The sequence below is a fragment of the Oreochromis aureus genome, linkage group 23 (assembly GCF_013358895.1).
Source record: "Oreochromis aureus strain Israel breed Guangdong linkage group 23, ZZ_aureus, whole genome shotgun sequence".
Classification (NCBI taxonomy): domain Eukaryota; kingdom Metazoa; phylum Chordata; class Actinopteri; order Cichliformes; family Cichlidae; genus Oreochromis; species Oreochromis aureus.
In genome coordinates this window covers 12,495,833-12,518,922 of record NC_052963.1, presented here as the reverse complement: position 1 = coordinate 12,518,922, position 23,090 = coordinate 12,495,833, and the positions used below count along the sequence as shown (strand labels likewise).

Here is a 23,090-nt window from a genome sequence, read left to right as displayed (position 1 = left end):
GAGAGCAATCTCTCCAGCATGTGCTGGGACTGCCCTCTTAAACATCTACAAGGCATGCAGAAGGGAGGCATCCTAGTCAGATGTACAAGCCATCTAAACTGGCTACTTTTAACCCTTTCACACATAGTGGTCACTACAGTGGACAGCTATTCAAAGGCTGTTTTCTTGTATTTGTGTCAGTGTTGATGGTATACTTGCACATAAACCACTACATTGGACACTGATGTGTCAGTCCATACCCTGCCACCAGTGACACAACCGCGATGGGTCAATGAAATGGACAATAGTGGTTTTTTTAAATCTTTGACATGGTGCCAGACTGCATTACATTTTACTCAGGGTCACACATTCAAAAAACTAAACTTCACAGAATGTGATGTGACAGTCTTTGATAGGCTTATATACAGATTAATAACTACCCGCGTGTGTCCGTGTGGTCACAAATGAGTTTAACAGCTCCACAGTGATAATAGTTTCACATTTATTATCTCTGTGTTGGCAAGCAGCCTTGCAGTAGTCTGCGTGTACCCACATGTGTGTTTGTGAGTCAAACCACATCACAAAGAGGCGAATGCTAATCTGCTATCTGCCATTATTCTCCGAGACCTTGAGAGGATGGAGGTAGAGACGAGGGAGTGAGACAGTAGAGGGGGAGAAGTAGAAAATGGCAAGGTTATGAATGAAGCTTTTGTTGAGGACGTGTTTGTGTTAGAGTGTATTAGTAGTAGAAAAGAGTGGCAGAGAAAATTCGTGATATTAGAGGAGAGGGTGCCAGTATGAGAGAGAGAAAACTAAGAGAGGCAGAGAGAGGCATTGTGGTGATGAGGTCATTGAGATGGTGGACATGTCTGTTAAACTGCCGTCCAGCAGAAACATGAACAGGTTCATTTCATTAGAAACGGACTTTCTCTGATTTAAGGAAACACAATCTAAAAGCGCTTTATATTGTAAGGTAAAGAACCACCAATAATACAGAGAAAACCTAAACAATTGGAGGACTCCCTATGAGCAAGCACTTGGAGGTTGACGTTTACAGGTAGACTTGTCCCACAGTTCATTAGATAAACAGTAGTACAGCTTAATTCACCTACAAAGTACGTTCAGGGCTTGTACATTCACTTAAAACAATGTAACTTGTTATAAAGGGTCATGTTTACCATGCTGCTTTCAGGTCTGGGTTTTCCAGGTTCTGCCTTTCATGTCATTGGCCGGGGTTTGAGTCCTGCAGCCAATGGATGCCCTCCAGGGCTTATGTAGGTGTGCTTAATGCACTGTTAATCTTTGCTTTATGCTTGTTAGGTTCAGATTCTTGTGCTTCTCATTAGCTTGTTTGTGCTTATTCCACTTTATTAATTGGTTCTTTGTTACATTGGTAGGGGAAGCTTGTAAAAGGAGAGCTGTCACCACCTTGAGGTGCTGTCCAGTTGAGCTGTAGGACTGTAAAGTTTCTTTTGACTTCAGTTAGTTAGTTGATGGAGTTTTGTTTTACGTTAAGGCTCTTTTGTTTTGTTAGTTAAGTTGGCCTTGGCTCTCCCTGAAGTAAGTTTATGCTTCCTTTTTAACATCTCAGCATTAAACCATTTCAAGCTGACTAAAACACTCTCTTCATGTTACTCTATTTACTCTTGGGACCAACATGGGGACATAACAGGGGCCAACTAGTTAAGCCGTGAAGCACTCTGACATGACGTGATGTAATAGTAACTACAAAATGTTAATATTTGTGATATTTTCAGCTGAATGTCTGTTAATTATTTAGAGACGGTGTTTGAGTTTCTTGAAAAATGTCTGTAAAATAATTCAAACTAAGATCAAACCTGTTGTGTAGCAGTCTATAGCGTACATATTAGAATCTATTGTTTATATCTGCAATATTTACAAATGTGTTATGTAAGTAAAATGCAGAGATCTTAAAGTTGCATCTGTACCTGACCATCAGAACAACACAAGCACAAACTCACCTCTGCAGAAGAGACATTTTTGACCTGAAGCTTTGTGTGTGAACGATTTATTACTTTGTCTTTGCAGGAATCACTGTTTCTTCTCTCTTTGTCATTCTTGCCCCTGATCTGACAATTTCCAACTAAAGCAAATAACTTTGCTCAAGGCTGAGAGATGACAGCAGGTGAAAAATTTGACAGTGCTGCCTCTTCAACAGTGTCATATTTTTATCTGATGTCAAAGTGTGGTAAACGTGGTAGCTGATCAAACTTTGCAAGAAGTTCAAAAAACGAAATCGATAGAACAATTTCATCCAGAGTGCTTGAGAGGCATCGTGTGGCTGCTTTCATCCCACCTCATGTTTTCCTTCACTGATTCATTGTCTCCAGGCTTTGGTCCTTTCTATTTCCAGTTTTCAGCTGAAAATAGGCTGTGTTTAAGCCCAAATACTTAAGGTGCTCCAGTAAGTGGCTTTGCAGTTTGTGCATGAATAACCGTCTTCTCGCATCTATCCCCTTTTTCTAGGACAAACGTCTTGTGGCGGTCAACGCTGAAGCTAAAAGCAAAAACAACTCAAACATCTCTAAAAAGAGAAGGACTCCTTCATGATGCTGAAGTACTTCCCAAAGGTAAGAATTGTATTAGCATTGAAATTTGAACCTCGACAGACAACTCTGTTTCTCTACATCCTTTTATATGAAGAATCCAGAGACAGATCAGGTGATTCTGCTGGCTTTAATCAAGCTGGTTTTGCAGCCCATTCTTCCAATTCAGTATGATGTACAACGAGCATCATACTGTTTGTTCATCAGATCAAACTGAAACTTAAAACATACTGCAAATGGTTCATTTTAAACATTTTAACTTTAACTTTACTGTTAAAATCAAAATGATGAGATTCAAGATATAATTGCATTTAAAAAATTTTCGCCCACCTTTTATTTTTTGATCAGATTGCTATTCTATAAAAAGTTTTTCTTCTTTCAGTCTTCCCAGGGCTGACGATCTGTGTGTGTGTGTGTGTGTGTGTGTGTGTGTGTGTGTGTGTGTGTGTGTGTGTGTGTGTGTGTGTGTGTGTGTGTGTGTGTGTCTGAGCTTTCAGTGAGATAAACACTTGAGTTATAGATTCTCCACAGGAGGAAATCTATAATGTTTAATACAAACTCAGTAGAAATATTGGTTTCCCTCAGTGAACAATCCAATTGAACCCTTCAGTTTAACAATGTGTATGTAGTTTGGATGAGGTCAGTGCCTCCTTAAATCAGTGGCTAATACCCAGAGATCCATTGAATACATTTAATTCATGGCATGCCAATTCACAACAACAATAATCTCAAGGTACTTTGCAGTGTTATGGATCGAAAACAAACGATTCCCTTTGATCAAGTATCTAGTGATAACAGAAAGGAACAAAATCTCATAACAAAAAGAAACCTCCAGCAGAACCAGGCTCAAGGTGGATGATCATCTGCCTCAGCCAATTTGGGGTAAAGAGGAAATAGATGAAGCTAACTACAGTTCAAGAGCATGCAGTTTTAGCTCCTCCTGCCTGATACATGATAACCAAACAACAGTGCTAAACTATTTAAAACTCACCGAGTCATTTTCCAAGGTGAGACTGTGGGCTCTTGTTAAATGAGTACATCTTTCAGGGCAAAGTATAAGATTTAGATTAGTGTGTGAAAGAGACTGTCCGACAATACCTAAAACTTCCTCATGTACTTAAAAAAAAGTACAGGACAATACAAATGATACAGAAGACATTAAACTCCCTCTCAGTTGACTTATTTATAGTCCCAGTAATATTCTGTTGCATAAAATGTGAAAACGGACAGACAATAACTCACCAGCATTTCATAAAGTTACAAAATGACTTGCGGGCGGGAATGGTGGACTAGGATGGCTATGGCTTCGTCAGAAACAATTAAGGATTGATCTTCTGTGATTTCCAGGCTCAGCAGAGACTGAAGACAATGGGAGAGATGGAATGAGAGTCAGAGACGAGACATGGGGAGGAGATACAGGTCAGGTTCATCAGGTCAGGTTTGGTTCATCTCAAATTTGCAAACTGGGACGAGTTTGACTATCGTGTGGACATGTGCCGCACTTACAGAAGGGGACACATTGAGTACTTATTAACATTGTAAGAACCTTTATATTCAACCATGTATTTAAAATTTACTGCAAACTTTTTTGTCCGCTATTTTTCAGATCAGATAATTATTTTCCAAACAGCCAACAGAATTTTTAGTCCTCAGCCTTAAACTTGATTACATGGTTACTGAAGAACAAGGTGACATAGGATTTCTAAATTGATACAATACGTGCATCTCTTAAAAATCTCAGACAAGTTCAGATGTCACTGACCTTGACCTCTGACCTAGACCATGAGGTTAAGTTTTCTGAAAGTCTGGTAAATGCTATGACTCCAGAAAGAAGCCGCCAAGGATTTTTACATTTATGGTGCAGCTACTACGATACTGAGGGGGTTGGTGCACAGTGCAGATCAGATGTGTAATAAACACACATGTAGGGGTGCTAACGCTGTGCTAGGAATGTGTGATTTTGTGTCCCTAAAAATACGCTTATGTTGTCAGTCAAACTGAACCAAGAATAATGGACGTGTTATCAGTGCAAATTGACAGGTTGTGTGTGTGTAGTTCGGGAGTATGCTGCTGACAGCACAGTGATGAGGTGATAAGGTGTGGTCTTCATGCTGGAGAAAGCCAGAATGATGGACGTGCCTGTTTCTTACTCTTATCCTGATCATCTGTCCAGTTTGACTGACTGAGCAGTGATGCTCTGGAGTCTTCACCCAGCATACACCCACCTAAATACCTGCCTGATGCACACATGAAGTACAGGATGTGGAGGGATTTTTACAGTGATTTTTCTCTTCTGAGATATTTTCATTTAATTTCTAAAATAATTATCTCACTTTCCAGCCGGGTAGATCCAAGATGAGTTCTGTGCATTCACTTCCTCTAACCCTTACTCCTGGTGTTGTCCTCCTGTCACGCTCTTGATCTCTCCATCGCCTTAGTGTCACTGCTTTTATCTCGTCACCCTAAGCAACCTCTTCATCCTATTGTCCTGCTGCTGCTATCTGCCTCTTTGTTACTGTGATGAGGGTCAGCGGGTCAGCCGGAGGGCTCGTCATTAGCTGTGCGCGTGCATGTATGTGTGCACATGGTAAAGTGTGTACAGGTGTACATAAGATATGAGGGCCTTTACTGATCGCCTTGAGGAAGCTGTGTCAGAGAAGGAAACTATAAACATACATCTGTATGGCACATATACTGTATTACTTACATAGGAACTAAACCTGTTCAGTTTCTTTTTTAAATATTTCCAAGACTACCATCTTTACTATTACATAGAGGCGGGCGGAACGATCCAAATATCAATAATATCCATACCAACTCTGATATTGGTATCGGTTCGATGCTAGTACCATAGGATCAATACACTGTTTCTTTCTGGCAAGTTTAATAAGTAGCCCACAGAAAAAAGGTTTATTGATTTGGTGGTCATTAAAATGTGTTCAGGATTTGCAAATTAATGATGATCATCTCATAAATCATGACACATTGCTCTCCCCCACATAAGCTGCCTTTATAAAGTAAAAGTATCTGTCTTGGTATTGGCAACACTGGCCCTGTATTTACATGGTGTCACACCGACACCAAAATCTGCAGTACTACCATTACAGATTAATTTTATCTGAACATAACATATGAGACGGGGACACCATTGGACATTAACTTAAGTTTTAAGACACCACGACAAAATCCCAGATTTGGACGTTTTTAGAGATGAGGTGGGATGTGCGGAGTTAAATCCTAGCATGAACACATAGAAAGACAGCTCCATTTAACTTCAATTCAGACAGAAAAAGCATGAAGCTCTACCACATAAACTGGAAAGTTGTGTATAAAAAGACTGGTTAAACTGAATATAAATGCAAAATAAAGAGTTATTTATAAATTTGGCTTTTTTTCCCCCTGACACATGATGTCACTCTGCCAGCGTTTTTCTTTCTACTGCGTTCTGTGCTGACCAGTTACACACGCTGTCTCGTGCTTTATCTATGTCAGTCGAACAAAAGGAACCAATAGGAAACTGCTGATGCTGCTCGGGTTGTGACAAACAAACAGAATCCAGAGCTGTCCATCAGCCTCCCATTTTTACCCAATCTCATCTTTTCTGCTCTGGTTAAAATTAGACATTTATGTGAGCCTTATGATGTTTAACCATTTACACATAGGAATTTTAACTGTGGATTTTTTGCAAAAACCAAAAAGCTTTACTGGACTTAAATTGAAATTACATGCAGTTGGAGACATTAGCATAGCGTGTGTGTGACTGGCTTGCTGGTTTGTCCTTCCAGTCTCGCTGGGCTGACAGTGTAGTCCTTCTGTGTTTCTGGACATCAGCTTATTGTGCCTGCTGGTAATGAGAGCTGCTTAGCGTGTGCTTCTCCCATTGCTGTTTGTTTAGGTGTGTGTACGGGTGTATTTGCATACATGTGTACACGTGCGTTTGGATGCCACTATTTATTCAGCTTCACCGGCTTCCTCAAGGTTGCCTCTTCTCAGCCAGGAGACAAGAATAATACTGTTGTGTGTGTGTTTGCCCGGGGGGAATAGAATCTAGAGTAAACACACGTGTCCGTCTCTTTCCCAGGTGGAGTTGGATGAATGAATTCAGTGATAGTGACAAGCCAGCAGCTACCTTTTGTGTGTGTCTGTGTGTGTGTGTGTGTGTCTGTGTGTGTGCATGTAGACTGTCTGTTTAGCTTCTTCACATTTCTGTTTTTTATTGGTTGTCAGGAAAACTGTGAGATATTTTTGAGGAAAAGTACTTTTTGCAACATAGAAATTTCACTAACTGCTCAGGCAGCTGTTCACTCACAGTTATTGAAGGAACTTCTGGAGTTTGATTTTGATTTTGGAAATTTTGCCTAATTTGAACTGTAATTTAAAAAAACACACACAGAGATTTGTCATCCTGCATATGAAAAGCTGGCCAAAGACAGAGAAACCCAGCTGCGTGCAAAAACAGCCAAGCAATGACACAACCAACAGAAACTGGACAATATTTGTTATTTTAACTAAATGGTCTACAAATATTTCTCAAAACTATGTCAGAAAAAGTGAATTTTAAGAGTTTGTGATGCATAAACTGCTGTTATACAGTGTAATATTTAGCACCAAATCCTTTTCCAAGAAACCTCTCAGGTATGAGAGAGAAAACCCTGCTCAGCACAGCCACACCTTCCAGCTGGCCCGGCAGTGAAATTTGTCCCTTTAATGAGGCTGGCGACTTTTCCGTCTTTACAGCAGTTATGCTATACTGCCAAAAGTATTAACTCACCCTTATTGATAATTGAGTTCAGGTGTTCCAGTCACTTCCATGGCCACAGGTATAAAAAAAAAAAAAAATCAAGTACCTAGGCATGCAGACTGCTTCTACAAACATTTGTGAAAGAATGGCTGGCTCTCAGGAGCTCAGTGAATTCCAGCGTAGTACTGTGAAAGAATGCCACGTGTGCAACAAGTCCAGTCATAAAATTTTCTAGCTTTAAATATTTCACAGTCAACTGTTAGTGGTATCATAAGAAAGTGGAAACATGCTGAGTGTACAGAGGTTGACAACTTTCTGAAGAGTCAATCACTACAAATCTCCAAACGTCATGTAGCTGTCAGATTAGCTGCATCTAACCTGGATGCAGTGGTGTAAAGCATGCAGCCACTGGACTCTAAAGCAGTGGAGATGTGTTCTCTGGAGTGATGAAATACATTTCTCCCTCTGGAAGAGGTTGGGTTTGGTGGTTGCCAGGAGAACGGTACTTAATCATGTTGTGTTCCATTTGTGTTCAGCTAAACTGACTCAGTGTTTTTTGTGCCAAGACTTTATTTTTTCTGGCATTTTGTACGGTGGCATATTATTTCTGGTATATGTTATAAATGTAATAACAGATAGAAGCTAGAGAGTTATCCAGCAATGCTAGCATAGACTAGCTAGCTTGGTGAATCTCTAACTCACTGTGTGTTTGATAGCATGCACATTTTGGCAAGCAAAATACAGGACTGTACGAAAATAATGCATATCTAACAGTAAAAATTAAATGGTCGAGTTATTAAAAAAATACACAATTTTCAGAAAGAAGGGGGACTTATTGATAAAGACATCAAATCACCACCAGGCAGGTGGGGAGAGTGGACGCCCAACTTTGTAAACATGATAACTTGAGAACAAGGCAACATTGGATTTTCAAATTGGTACCATGGGTACATCTGTCATGGTCCTGGGTCAGGCCACCCAGTGTTTCTGAGTTCCATGTTATTTTGTTTTTTCATCTGTATTCCAGTTTCTTTTCAGTTTTCTTTCGGTCATGCCTAGTTTACAGTTTTACTTCATGGTTTATCAGGTTCCCCTTGTGTTATCACCCCTGTGTCCAAGTTCCCCTTGTTGTTGTATGTGTCTTATCTGTCATATTTCTGGTCTGTATGGTTCTTAATGTCAAGTTTGTCATGTCTACTTCTCCATGTTTCCTGTTTTATTTTGAAAGAGTCCAGTGTTCTTTGTTCATTGTGTTTAGTTTCACTTCCCCGGTCCTGTCATTAGGTTTATATGTGTCAGCTGTTCTCCCTCATGTGTTTCCATTTCCCCTAATCATCCCTGTGGGTATTTAGTCTGTGTGTTTCAGATCAGTCTTTGTCAGATCATCTGTTATCCTCACCACAGATTTCATAGTTTTCTCTCATTGTTTCACTGTGTTTCATGGCATTCCTAGTTACTCTGCGTGTATAGTTTTTCATTGTTCTTTCACAGAGTGTCATAGTCTTTTAGTTTACACAGTATTCTTAGTCTCCTTAGTTTTCCCAGTTTCAGTGTGTCTCTGGTGTTTTTCTCATGCCATCAGCCACAATAAAAGCTCGCTTTATTTTTGGAAACTTTGTTCTGTCTCCACTGTGTCTGCTTTTGGGACTACCTCATCTTCACACCGGCACACCCCGCTGTGACAACATCTACTAAAAATCTCAGATGAGTTCAACTATCTGTGAACTTTTCCTCTAGGTTGCTTCTAGGCCTGACGACATAACATTTTAGCTGCCTAAAAATGGGGAATGTAATTCACAGACCAATAAGTAAATATGTTCATTTCAGTCTGTAGCATAGTAAGTGCCATGACTCATGCACAGATATTTAATATAGGTGCATTTTGTTCACAAACTTTTAATGGGGTAAAAAAAGGACATGGATTGTGCTGGTGCACTGAACTGCTGTGATAACGTCTCCCTCTCTCACACACACGAAGCATAGAAAGAAGGGGATAAAGGGCCTTTTTTCCGTTCCACATGCCAGGCAGCTCCCAGTGGCCTCTCTGTTGACATAGCCGCCACAATGGGAACTAAAGGCCTCCCAATGCATCCCATTATGAGCCTAACCCCGGGCCCAGTTGCTGCGCTGCAGGGTTAGCCAGTGCGGGCCAGCCGGCATCAGCCAAAGCCCCCTTGAATATTAGTCTGGGTATATAAGACTATCCTCCCGCTCCCGCCCCCTGCCACATTGTTCAGCGTTATTCTGCTCCCACAATAGGACATCACACTTTGGAAGTAATTTTCAAATAGGGGAAGCCAATCAAAAATAATGGCACTTATTGTTTCTCTTTTAACACACATTGCTGAGCGCCCTGCCCCTCCCTCCTCTGTCGCTTTCTCTGCCTGTGTAGCCCTAAACCCCAGGGTTCATTCACGTCTATTATACGGACAAATTAAATAAAACCCGGTATTGGTTGGAGGGGAGCGGAGAGCCACGCCGGCCATCAGTGGTGGCATTAGAAAGAATCAGAGATGGGAAGAACACCAAGCGGGGAAGGCCCGAGGAGTTGATTCAAGGCAGCACCAGAAGAGGTTTTAGGAAGGGCTCAGAAAAGCCCAGGAGGAAAGCACTGGGAAAAGGAGTGAAGTAGAAGAAAAAGTCATGGGTACTGAAAGAGTTCAGTTCTCCAACACGTAACTAAGTTTGTGCCATTAATGGATATATCAACCTCTGTGGGAACTACCTAACAAAGATGTGCTAGGGGACAATCTGTCACTGCTAGCCGATACACAGACTATTGGAAAAGTAGTGGGAAATGTATCTAACTAGGAAAAACAAGAACTTATGAGGAATAAGGGAGACAGCACCTGGCATCCATTCTTTTCTGCTCACCTTCTATCTATCCAGAAGACATTGCTTTTAAAAAGTGTACAAATCAAAGCATTTCTTGCCTCTTGATGGACTCGTTGATTACTGCAAGGACAAAATGGATATTTGGGGGGAAAAGTTCTCAACTTGCCTACCTGCTGCTTTACTGTCATGGCTGCATGGATGCTGGTAAAATGAGGGAAGGTATGTTGCTTCTTCTAAAGAAGGGAGGGTCCTTTGAGGCCTGACAGTGTGTGTGTGTTGCATGGTTGAAGTTCCTTTTTCTAATAAGTTGCTGGAGCAAAATGTATATTTTTCTTGCTTTGAAAGCAGGAAATCTGTATAATTAGCCAACAACTGTTCTCATATAAGCACTGCTTTCACAAAAACTACAAAAAGCCTCAACATCATTGGCGAAAAAAATATCATGATTGCACCAAGTTGTAGCAGAGAGTCCCTGCAAAGAGCTACTATGACTGCTGTTGATGGCTGGGTTTGTTAGCTGGCAATGGAAATAGAAGTGAATTGGGGAAATTTATATGCATTAGCCATGAGCCATGTGGTGTCTTTTAGTTTTAGTCAAGATTCTTAAGATCATGGGAAGATTAATGCTGGTGTCTTATCCTTATACATTCAATACTCTGGTCTGATTTTCTGATGAGGAAGAAAAGTAGGCCTTCACAGATTTTCAGCTTTAACAAAATGGTTTTATTACCACCGAAGGTGACCACAATGCAGAATCAGATAAAAGGAACGGCTTACGTGGTGTGCAAAAGCTCTAGTGCCTTAAATATGACATCAATGTTTTGCAGAGCGCAACTGCTGTCTGGGATTGGCTCCTGGGAGCAGATTTTTAAATGTGAGCACGTCACTTACAGACTGTTGCAAAACGTGTAGCATTTCATAAAAGTCTGTTTTTGTTAGGGTTTTTCTTGTCTAGTTAATATATGACAACAGCTCAGATTTCATTTAAGGGGTAGAAACAACGTGGAAACACTGTCTTAGGAAAAATCTCACTCAAAATCACTCTTCTAGCATGCTCAAACTGGAATCATACAAAGCAGACAGAAAGCAGATAGTGTAACTCTAGGTGGAAACAGCAAGAGAAGCAAACAGGATAGACAGAGAGACATAAATGGGAGGAAGAGGAGAGAAGGCTTAAGTGAAGGACAGGAGTGAAAAGGAATAGGGGAGGAACAAAATAAGAAGAAAAGGTTATCAAGAGAAGGGAGGAAAGGGCAGGTGCGGGATAACTGCTCTTTGGGGTCTTTGAAAGCAGCTGGCCCTGGCTTGAAGCTTGACCCCATTTAGGATGAGCAAGAGACATTGAGAACAAGTGCAAGGGAGCGAGAGAGAGTGAGGTAGCAGCTCCTCAACCCCACACTTAAAGGCCCTCCACAGGAAGTCCTCATTCTTCCCAGAGCGGACACCCCCTACCAACAACTACGAAAAAGCCCTCATTTAGGATGTGTAGAGGGGGAGAGAGAGGACCCCCATCCTCCTCTGAGGGGGGTCCAATATCAAAACTTTCCCTCAGCAGGATAGAGAGAAATGTCAGCAAGAAAGACTGCTTCAGGCTCCTGCCCTTCATCATTTTATTTGGATATTGATTTGTGCGTAGGTTTGGCCTTTTCTGAATTTTGTGATGTTGAATTTAATGACTAGTAAAAAAAAAAAAAAAAAAGTTATGTATTAAGATTCTTTCGGTCGTGTATATAACTTGCATCAGGTCCCCTCTGGTTTTTGTGGATCCCCTCATATACAAGTAAAAGAAGAAAAAAAACATAATAATGATTTTCAACTTCTTTATACTCCAAAAACATTTCAAATGAAAACGATCTACTTCATGTTGCAATTTGTTTTCTTAGATAACAGAACTGGTATTGTGTTACTTTGTACGGAGGGTAGGGGACAGTTTTATTTGAAAATAATGACTTTCACACTTCCTTATAGTGTCTTTATCAATAAGCTTAGAGGAGCCAGATTTTCCACAAGCAAGACACTGCTGGATTTTTTGGATCAGGTCGTGTCTGAGCATCTAATACAGGATTTGAAGACATTTTTCCCATCCCATAATTTCTTTCCAGTCATTATTAAAACTGACAAAGATGACCCTCGTAAGTTGGATTTTTGCTTTCAGAAAGCAAATCAACTGAAGATTGCTAATGATACTTTTTTCACCGGCCATACGCTCCCAGCCTCACAAGTTCATTGAGTGTTTGGTGTTGCTTTTTATTATTATTTTCTTTGTTAATAAAATTAAGTTATCATTGTGCATTTGGGAAAAAGGATCATTATAACATCTGTATGCTGAATTTCTATATTTGACTTTTTTCATTATTCACGGTTTTTACGTACTCTCAAATTCCTACTACGTTTACCTCCTACCAAAAAAATCAGAATATGTCAAACTTACTTTGTCAAACAAACTTAGACTAATAAATCAAGACAGCTAATTTGTAAATGTCACCATTTTTAAATTGTAATTTGAACTTTCTGACTTATTTTCTTTTACTTTTTCACTGTATTGCCTGTTTTTTTTAAAGGTAGATAAAGAAGTGGGCTTTTATTTCATCAGATGTGAATTTGTGTTGTAATAGACATTAAAAAAAAAAGTAGATTTCATAATTAATCTTGTTTTTTTCTTAATAAAATATTAAATCATGTTTCCCCAAACGCACCCAAGACTGGTTGTTTAAATGTTTAAGTTAAAAAGATTAATCAATTAAATCCGGTCTCCCTGATTGTTAGCCAAACATTTGTCAAGTGAATAAATTAATATGTTTTTACACACACCGTACTCCACAACTTCATAAACTGGTAAGTTACCGTAAAGTTAGAAAAACTGTGATTTCAGCTGACAGAATCATTTTGAGATGTGTCAGGTAAACTCGGCCACAGTGGGGTTGTGTGGGATTAGCTGCTCTTTGCCACTGACACTAACCACACACACATAGAGAGAGAGAGAGAGGTATCTGGTGGCAGTCAGCTGTTTTCTCTGCTGATGACAGAGAAAGTAGGGGCAGGGGTGTGTATGAATGTAGCGCAGTGCTTGTGATATTATTGCATATGTGTTATACCAGCAGTGAGCTGGACTCATTTAACTTCAACAGTTTTGTTAACAAACAAACAAAAAGTAAATCTTGAATTTGTTGCAGAAATGGTTGATTTCTTGCATTCATTTGTGATTTACAGTAGGGGGAAAAAGTCAGATCTCATAGGAGGATATGAATCCCAGAATTGCTGATGCATCCACCTCCTCTGGAGGAAGTACTGCACTGCAGTTCTTGCACTCACACCTGTGACGTCACGTTGTCCCAGGGAAATGAAAGAGGTGAATGCACTGACAGTACTGAGATCCATATTCTATGATTAATAGTATGTAGCCTCAGTTAACGTGTCTTACTTTACGTTTGGTTATTATTTGAAAAGTAGATAATCCAAATTTTGACATCTGCATTGACTGTAGTTCTATGTTGAAAAGAGCCAAACTAGGGTGTGCCAACCACCATCTACTGTAGGTAGACTAACACTTACTTTGCTTCTCTTACTTTTACATCCCCACTTTAGAGCTCTTACCTTGGATTATGATTGCAAGTTCTGAAAGTTTAGCAAAAACAAATTTTGATCTGCATATAGGAGAGAACAACCTGACCAGGAGACTTGAGCTGAGCCCACCCGTTGAGTCGTGTAAAGCAGCTAACAGTTGGTTTTTATGTAAAAACCCTGTCGTAAAAAAGAATTCAAGCTGCTGGATTTGAGCAGTTGAATAAAAGTGAGGTTCCAGCATGCATCATGATTTTACACTGTGTGTGCAGTGCATGTGCTTTGTGTATTCTGACAGATATGTGTGTGTTTGCATTAGTCAGACAGGTTGAACTGATGCTGATCACTTTGATGTGTTCATTGTGTGTGTGTGTGTGTGTGTGTGTGTGTGTGTGTGTGTGTGTGTGTGTGTGTGTGTGTGTGTGTGTGTGTGTGTGTGTGTGTGTGTGTTTGCATTGGCTGAGACTGACTGCTCTCTGAGGGACTATCATTGCTGGTAATCCTCTTCATGGCCGACTAATCTGTTTTCGCCGGGTCACTCCATTCCAGCCCTCCCTCCCTCCCCCTGTCTCTCTCTCTCACACACACACACACACACACACACACACACACACACACACACACTTCCTTTTTCTCTCTTTTCACCACTCCTCAGCAGGGTTCCTCCCTCTCTCCTTACCTTGTTCTTCAAAGGTCACTTCTTTATTCTTCCCTAGCTCCTTTCTATCTGCCCTTCTCCCTTTAATAACACTAATCTTATTATACAAAGAATCAAAGCTTTCATGTTTACCTCCTGTCCATTTGAAAATCAAACTAATAATAAGAGGTTAAGGATCTCCTTCCTCCCCCTCTGTGCTCTTCCTCCTCCTGATCCTTCCACTCTTCATTTACCATTTCCTCCAACTTCCCTCTGATCATGTAAGAGCTACAGGAGTGGCCTTACAAATGCAGGATTCATTCAAGAGTAGACTATTTTTTCCATCTGCAGTGATTTATATCTTGTGGCTATTGGAGTCTTTTCTGGGACCTCTGTGCCCACATATGTAAAAATGTGAGCAGGCAGAACAACAGAGCAGGCATCAATGTCAACACATATAGCACTACTTAAATGCAGCACTCCATGTGGGATTTGCTAGTTCACTTCATAAAGAGCTGATTTACCAGGAGTGTGGCTCAGTCTGACCTTCTTGCTTGCCTGAGCAAAAATGCGATGATTGTTTTGAAGCCCTCTCTATGATGCTGTTTCTTGCAAGAATCCTGTACTGCTTCTAACACACAGTTTTAGTTTCTCTTTAGTAAACACTGATTGCCAAGCACCTTATGTCATGAATCCCAGGGATTAACATTTACATGCAGTGTACAACAAATACCTTAGACCTCCATTAAATTAAAAAATACTTAGTTGAAAAAAAAATGGAAGAAATCCCGCTCTTCTTTCGATCCAATCATCTCCTCATCTTTCTCAATCCTCCAGCTTACCTCTGCTCTCACCGCTGACAAAACCCCAATCAGATTTCTTCCCAGTTCCTGCACAAACAGGCAAACTCAAACACGTGGTCTAATCATATTTCTGCCTATCTAGAAGCAATCAGTGATAGTGTTGGCTGCTCCCGAGCGCCTCGACAATACTGGCAGAGAGGGAGGCCACGCATGCTCTAATTAAATTAAATGTGTATTCTGGCGTGTGTGTGTGTGTGTGTGTGTGTGTGTGTGTGTGTGTGTGTGTGTGTGAGGGTTGTGGGTATGTGGGGGATGTTATGAGGGAGGGGGGCACAAATAAAAATGTAGCTGCGGCATCAACACTGCTTGACCCGCCTGCAGCAGATGGAAGAGCGATGGAGGAAATAAAGGCTCGATGTGAATAGCTCAGCTGAAAGTGCTAAAGGTCAAAGCAGGATGTTGATCATCGCTGCTACATTAACAGCATCATGGGTTTTTTTTAATGATCTGTTTTTACACATCACGTTTCAGAAATTACTCATTAGAGTTTGACAATTTCTGCTAATGAATTTTCCATTCCTTGCCTGCTTGTGTTTGGGAACACAACATTCCCGATCCTAACACCGCATCACCGACAGACAAGACTGAAAAAACAAAGAGTTAAACATGAGTCTGAATACTGAGTGTAAATGCAGAAAATCAGGTAATGGTGTTTTTTCATTAAACATCTTAGCTCATGATATCAAAAAGCAAATACTCACCTGCTTACTGCAAAAAAGACTTTTGCACCTGTGAAGCAGTTTTTGATTGCTCATTGCACAATGGACTATGTCTTTTTTCATCTACCTTTTTCTTAAGTAGGTCCCTGTTTGCCTGGTTGCACTGTACACAGGACAAATCATTGAGATGGAGGGCAAAATATCCATTTCTGCCTAACGTTTCAACCTTTGACTACATCTTGTAGGGTTAATACGAGAGGAAAGGAAAAAAAGCAACCAGACAATGTGCCAACGACAGAAGTAAATACTGTAGAGCATAAACAATGCAGGTTATAGAAAACAGTCTTTGCAAATCCTTTCTAAAGGAAGGAAATGCATTCAGAATGCTTGTAAGGCCTCAAGGATGCACGTAATGCGTAATTTCCCTGGTTTAGAGCAAAAATCCAGATCACCTCACGGAGCATTTGGTCTCAGCTACGATGTAGAAGCTCATCTGAAGCTGAAACATGAAGTCAGTCAGAATTCAAAGATCTTTCATGCGCTGTTACATTTGGTACGGCAGTAAAACCAGCTGGCTTTAACGGACTTTATTTTTAAGTTTGCATGCTTTTCCTCCATCCCCATACTCCCACCAAAGACTCTTAATCATTTGTAGTAATTACACAGTTCACAGCTCAGTAAGTCTTTCTAAGCATTTTCTCTGAAAAGTTCAGATGGGTCCTCAAGAGGTGGCCCCGTGGAAGAGTAAGAGTAGGGAAATGGCACAGCCTGACATGCTGCACTCTAAGCATCTCCATGCTGTTTTTGAGATATAAAGCTCAAAGCAAGTTTCTGGTCATTGCTGCTAGATCCCATTAGCAAAAAGTGATGTGGCTGCTAATTGTTCAAGTATTTGAAAAGAGATGACCTGAGGTCTTGTTTACACTGAGCTCAAAACTGTTTTATTTTATGCACACAGGGACCTGACCGGAAAGCATCAGTGTTGTCCATAAAAAGGAAAGAAAAGCTCAGGATATGTGACTTCAAGTATATCTGTATTAGAAATGTTAGAGTAAATGGTCTTAAAGCTCCAGTGTAAATGCGGACTTCTCTGCCTGCACCCTTAGCTGTCTGCCAGACAGGCAAAACCCATTAGCAAGGCTCTGTTAGCAATCGTCTTGTAAACCGAGACCCCAGGCATTCATTAGGCATCAATCAAAGGACGAGGTGTGATGATTAAATGATGAGTGCAAATGCTTAACAGTGTTCGGTACACCAGGCCACTTTACTCTGACACTTGAAAATGGGGTGGGGGGGAATGGATGGAAGAAAGATGATGTTAGTCTCTGTGGAGATGGCTGGAACTGGATGGTTGCAACTGGTTAATTTATTCATGCAAGTTATTAAAGAAAGTGAATTTCAAAACCTTGAAGTCAAAGCTTGATGATGCCGCCAATTGCTAGTGGAGCGAAGAGAAGTTAAAGTGCTCGCATTGTCTCTCAGTAATCATCATTAAACTATACTTAGTTCAGGAATTTGTAGACTTTCTTCCAATTTCACAGCTCAGAACATTTCAGCGAAGCGGTCGTAGTATCAGAACAAAGTCTGTGATTCTCCAGTGTTCTGAAACCTGTAACAATAACGAAGACTACATCAGTTTTAAATAATTCACATGACATATAATGCAGCCATGTTAAATTCTTTTACTCATGCTAATATTTGCACATTTGCAAACATTTTTTTCCTTGCTTATTTGGTTAAAAACTGCATTTGAGTGTCAGTCATAACTCCTGTATTTGTGCTGTCCAGAGGGCTTTGGTAACCACCAAAGGGCAACACCCATAAGACAAAATCACAGACTGCATTGTATCCGTTTGTGCATAAATTCAACCCATCTCACTAGAGCATGGCACAGTGTTTTGGTGGTGGTGGTGGGGAGGTGGGGGATCACAAGTATACTGGCCAAGACTAATCTGCAATCAGAAAAATGTGCTGAAAACAGTCTGGGAAAGACGCCTATCACATTTTAATATTTGGGATCGCTATCAGTACCACACACTTTGCACAAATGCTCCAGTAGCCCATCAGTCTACAAAGAAAATAAAGTCTTGATTTATTTGTGTATTAGCCTAATAAGTATTAGAGTTCAATAATGAGTTAGTCAAGTTTTGCTCAGTGTAATTACATAAGTTACACCAAGCAGCTTAAAAATGTAGAAAAAAAAAAAAAAAAAGTTCTTGTATACTTTCATATCCTGGTTATACTCACCTCAAGTCTGTTTTTTCCACCTTTTGACAGGAACAGTGTTCTTACATATGCTGGAAAGCATCGTGCTTTGTTGGAGGTCATTACAGCAGATCCTTTTTCTAAATCGTCAGAGGCTAACACGTGAACTTCGCTGTCAGACATGCCTGGGCTTAACTCGTTAATGTCCACACAAGGAAAGGGACATGCATGTCTTCGCTCTGTCATTGGTATTACAAAATGATCCAAACTGATCCAATGAAAAATCCCACTATATGTTGTCATTTAAATTCTTGATTGGTATTAAGATTTTCAAAATAAAAGCATTCTGTAATAACTTATCAGGATGATGAGGAATTTTCTAAATAAAAGCAACTGTTGAATGTTCTCCATAATTTACAATAGTCCAACGATACAGAACACAGCCCCCAACTCCAGCAGGTGTCTCCGCACATGTACGCATTGTTACTACAAGTACCTTTTCAGCTAAAGTAACACCCCCCCCCCACACACACACACACACACCACTCTGTTTTAGTTATTTTCCAACAAACTCCAGATGAAGCAAAGAAAATGAAGTGGGTGTACAACTACAACTCCAGATCCTTTAAAAGGTTCATTTGAACACTGTTATCACCATTACTGTTTAGTGATGTTGGTTATAGTCATCTAAAAGTATTCAAAATATATATGTAAATATTGTCTCTTAATAAATGTAGAAAAAATGAAGCTTTTAGAAAACAAAGCAATATCAGATGTGATACTGTAGCTCCTTTTATATGACGAGCCAGCCCATGATTAGATAACATATCTGAAGCAGTGCTAGCATTTTCTTTAAAGAAAAGCTTAATTCGACTATGCCAGGAGGTTTTTCTTAACAATTTTTCTAAACACTTAACATATGTCATACCTTCCAACTGCGTATTCATACTGTATGCAAGCATGCATGTGTGTGTTTGTGTACTGTCTGCTCAGTCAGAGCTGCTGAGCTCCAGTAGAGCTGACAGTTTGCTGTGACAGTGAGCCTTAAACAAACCCACCGGGTCGGCTGCTGCACAGAAGAAATGCCTTTGATTCTGTTAGAATGTGTGTGTGTGTGTGTGTGTGTGTGTGTGTGTGTGTGTGTGTGTGTGTGTGTGTGTGTGCATGTGTGTGTGTGTGTGTGTGTGTGTGTGTGTGTGTGTGTGTTCATGGACTGATAGGTTAGATACTTCAGGCCTAAAAGCAGATAGAAATAATATCCTTAACACCTTGTTTTATCTAAAAAAATATCTGATCATGTGCTCTGCGCAGGAGTAGGATCACAAGTCTATGACATTTTATTCAATGTAATGAGATCGATATGATGTATTAGGTAGAGCTAAACAGATTGGGATAACTTTTAAATTATATACATTTCACTTTTTTCAATATTATTGTATTTTTTATAAAAAGATGAGGATAATGGAAAGTGTCTTTGATACAATTAGTAACTTAAAGTTCTAAAAACATTGCTGAGAAGCATCGAAAGGTAAAGTCTACTTACTGAAGGTTCCAGTCTGTTGTACTATGAAGTGAGAATGATGGGTTAGCGACCTATGTGGAGCATATAATCTGATTTTACCGTGCTAAATCAAATTTCAGAGCTTCAATGTGCGGCTGTTAGAAATAAAAAGCACTGAGAGCAGCAAAATAAAGAGAACTTGAGACAATCTTCTTTGTGATTGCGACTGATGCGTGGTTGTGATTATCATCACCAGCGCACCAGTGTTGCATTTTGCTGTTATATTTTAATAATCTTGTAAAATCTCTATCACCCGTTCTAAAGACAATATCTCTGCTAAACATTTTCCTCACGATTTCATGATCTCAGTCGCTCGTTCAGCTCTACTGAATTAAAAAAACTTTCTATTTTGTAAGTCTTGGTCATGCTGTGTTTGAAACTGGTGAATTATGTGTGGTATAGAACAGCATACCCATTGGCTAATGACTTTTCACTCAGAACTTGTTAACCAGTAGCATTTCTCAATCAGACCCACTCCTTCTTATCAAATCAGTGGTTTGTTTGTTTGTTTGTGTGGTGTTGGGGGGAGCAACAAAGATGGCGGCAATGGAAATTGATCTTGAGCCTTCAAAACAGGACTTCAGAAACCAGTGGATGGCGTCACAGTGGATATGTCAATATTTTTTAACATAGGCTGAAGTGGAAAGCTGGGTTAACAAAGAAAGCTGTGTTGATTGACTGGGGTTTTAAGCTTTGTTAAGCTAGCTAACACAAAGAAAATCTGACTACGTTGAACTTCCTTCGTAGTTGTGAACATATTGTATTGACTACAGTCCACATAGCAAGCAGGTCTGGCCCGGATCTGGTATCAAGCCGGCACTGCTGGTTGACTTCTGGCATGATAAGATATATGACATCCAGATATGGGCCAGGCCTGGCATAGATGGCACTGTCTATGTGATGGCATGCCATATCTGGCCCGATTGTGGTTTGGTGTATGTGGCCCAGGCCCATAGAAAACAGGTCTTCCCTGGATCCGGCATCAAGCTGGCACTTCTGACTGACCGCTGTCATGACAGAGTGTATGTCAACCAGATGTGGGCCAGGTCTGGCAATGATGGCACTATTTATCTTCCTATTTTCCTATTTTAGTTAGAAGACCTAAATGCCATGTTGCAATACTATACTGCTATGGTAGCCAACCTGTCATATGCAGGTTTGACAGGTTTGTGACTTTACACTTTATCCAAAACCTAGTGAGGGTTTACTCATCTTTGCCAGTGGGTGGCTGTAGCTCAGGCGGTAGAGAAGGTCACGTACTGATCGGAAGGTTAGTAGTTCGATCCCTGGCTCCTCCAGTCTGCACGTCAAGAGTGTGAATGTGCATGAATGTAGTTAGGAAGCACTCAGTTTAGAGAAAGTGTGTCATTGGGTGAATGTGGCATGTTGTATAGAGCACTTTGAGTAATCTGGGAGACTAGAAAAACGCTATATAAGAATCAGTCCATTCACTGTCTGAACAGAGTTTCATCATGCTACTTTTGCAGCACATGTTATAACATGACTTGATTAAGGTACACATTAGGCTGACATCTGGGGCCAGAGTTGAAACTGTTCTAGGCCAGCACAGGGCCAGCAGCATGTTTGCAATTGGCCCTTGGCTGCACACAACTTACAGATGGCCCACATACCGCAAAGAATGACGGCCCTTTGGTGGCCCAGATCAGGTTGGCCAGAGGTAATCCACACATGGGCAAGACCACCAGTGTGTCTACAACTGGCCTTGTGCTGGCCCATGTGTCGGCCACCAAAGGGCCGTCATTCTTTGCAGTATGTGGGCCATGTGTAAGCACATTGTGTGGGCCAGATCCAGGCCATACCAATTTTGCTATGTGGGGGAGTGATCATCATCTGAAGAAATGAGGGTTTCTGGCAGCAACAAAAAACATCTTTTACATGAATTACCTCAGTCTGAAAGTGCATACACATATTTTTAATATATATACCATGTATTAGAAAAACACAATAACAAAATACAACAGTGAATGTGCTTACTGAAAGAAAAAAAACATGTCTGGTTACACAGGAAGTCATCAAGCATGTTTCATTATTCTTTTTTGACTTTTATAAACTTGAAAAACGGAATAATTGTTTTAATCCCACATCTGAAAGTCTCACTTTGCAACAAACCAGAGCTTCCTGCACAGTGCTATCGGCCCGCTGGCTGCCCTGACACAAACAATGCCCGTCAGAGCAGTCTGGATATTTCCAGCCTGTCCAGGCTCACTCAGTGCTGCTGTCTACTTAAAATCCAGCAGCTGCTGGATACATGCATGTGCGATTTTTAACTTTAAGTACAAAAATAAAACATATTCATGTGCACCAACTTTCAGATAATTGAACCAGTACAAACTGTCTGAATTATGTCATTTCGCTTATACAGAGGACTTTTAGTATTTTAGTGTTTAGTATGTTTAAGCATTCAATTTGTTAGAAATGTGAAGGATTTTGATGATGGGAAAGCATCTAGTCTAATTTTAAACCACTGAAGAGTGAATGTTCCAGGAAAAACACTCCTCTTTTTTTTATTCACAAAAGTAGGGGGAAAAAACCCCAACCAAGCTGTAACTTTGGCCATTACTCTTGTATGTGATTTTGAGGAAAAGCTATTTATTTATTTAGATTAGCTGAGCTTGTCAGGCCAGCAGCGCTCATATCAAGAGCAGTAATAATAGTATAAAATGAGGGAAACTGTCTGAATGAAGCTGTTGTTTTTGTGCTTTCTCTTTTAAAGTGCTCTGTTCTCCACCCCCTTCTATCATGTTTGCTAAACTGCTCTGTCTGTTGCAGACTTTCACTGATCTGAAGTGAAGCTTGAAAATGAAGAACTGCATCTCATCATCATCATCATCTGCCTCCTCAAGACAACAGGATTACTGAACACACAAACTCAGGAGCTTCCTTCTTCTGACGACTAAAAACCACATAAATGTTGCTCAGGTTCCTTTAAACTAACTGCTAACTCATCCACTGAGACACTGAACAAACTACTCGTATCCTTCCTGGTTTCTGCAGATAATGTATGATTGTGGATGTCACACACTGCCTTATCAAAAATTAAACTGCATGATATTTCAAGCTACATTATCCAAGCTTTCTCTGTCACTCCCACATCTTTAACTTGTTAACGTTTTCTTCCTATTCAGCAGCACAATAAACAAATACTTTTGATGTGGTTAAGGAGCTGGTGAGTTTTAACACAGCCAGCACAAAGCCTCACTTATAATACAGAAGTTGTAGCATTGACAGGAGTTATTAGAGCACTACATATGTCAATACACTCCCTCAGTTAAATCTACACCACCTGAAATCTTAGCATGTTTTTAACCTTCTGTAAATACTACAAAGCTTCACTTGGATAACCTGATATGAGTCAGTTCTTTAATTCGTCACATTAGTTTTGTCCACTGGCTCCTTAATAACAACCTTAAACATGCGTGCAAAACACTGTCCATATCACAGCAGCTATTTACTTAGTCACC

General features: G+C 40.3%; 1 long non-coding RNA gene across 1 annotated transcript; it reads left to right on the top strand.

Moving 5' to 3' along the window:
• The first annotated feature begins 3,915 nt into the window (after positions 1 to 3,915).
• On the top strand, positions 3,916 to 22,690 carry LOC120436044. Its single transcript, XR_005610076.1, has 2 exons — positions 3,916 to 3,979; positions 22,399 to 22,690. It is a non-coding gene; the product is annotated as an uncharacterized LOC120436044 (long non-coding RNA).
• Positions 22,691 to 23,090: the final 400 nt, after the last annotated feature.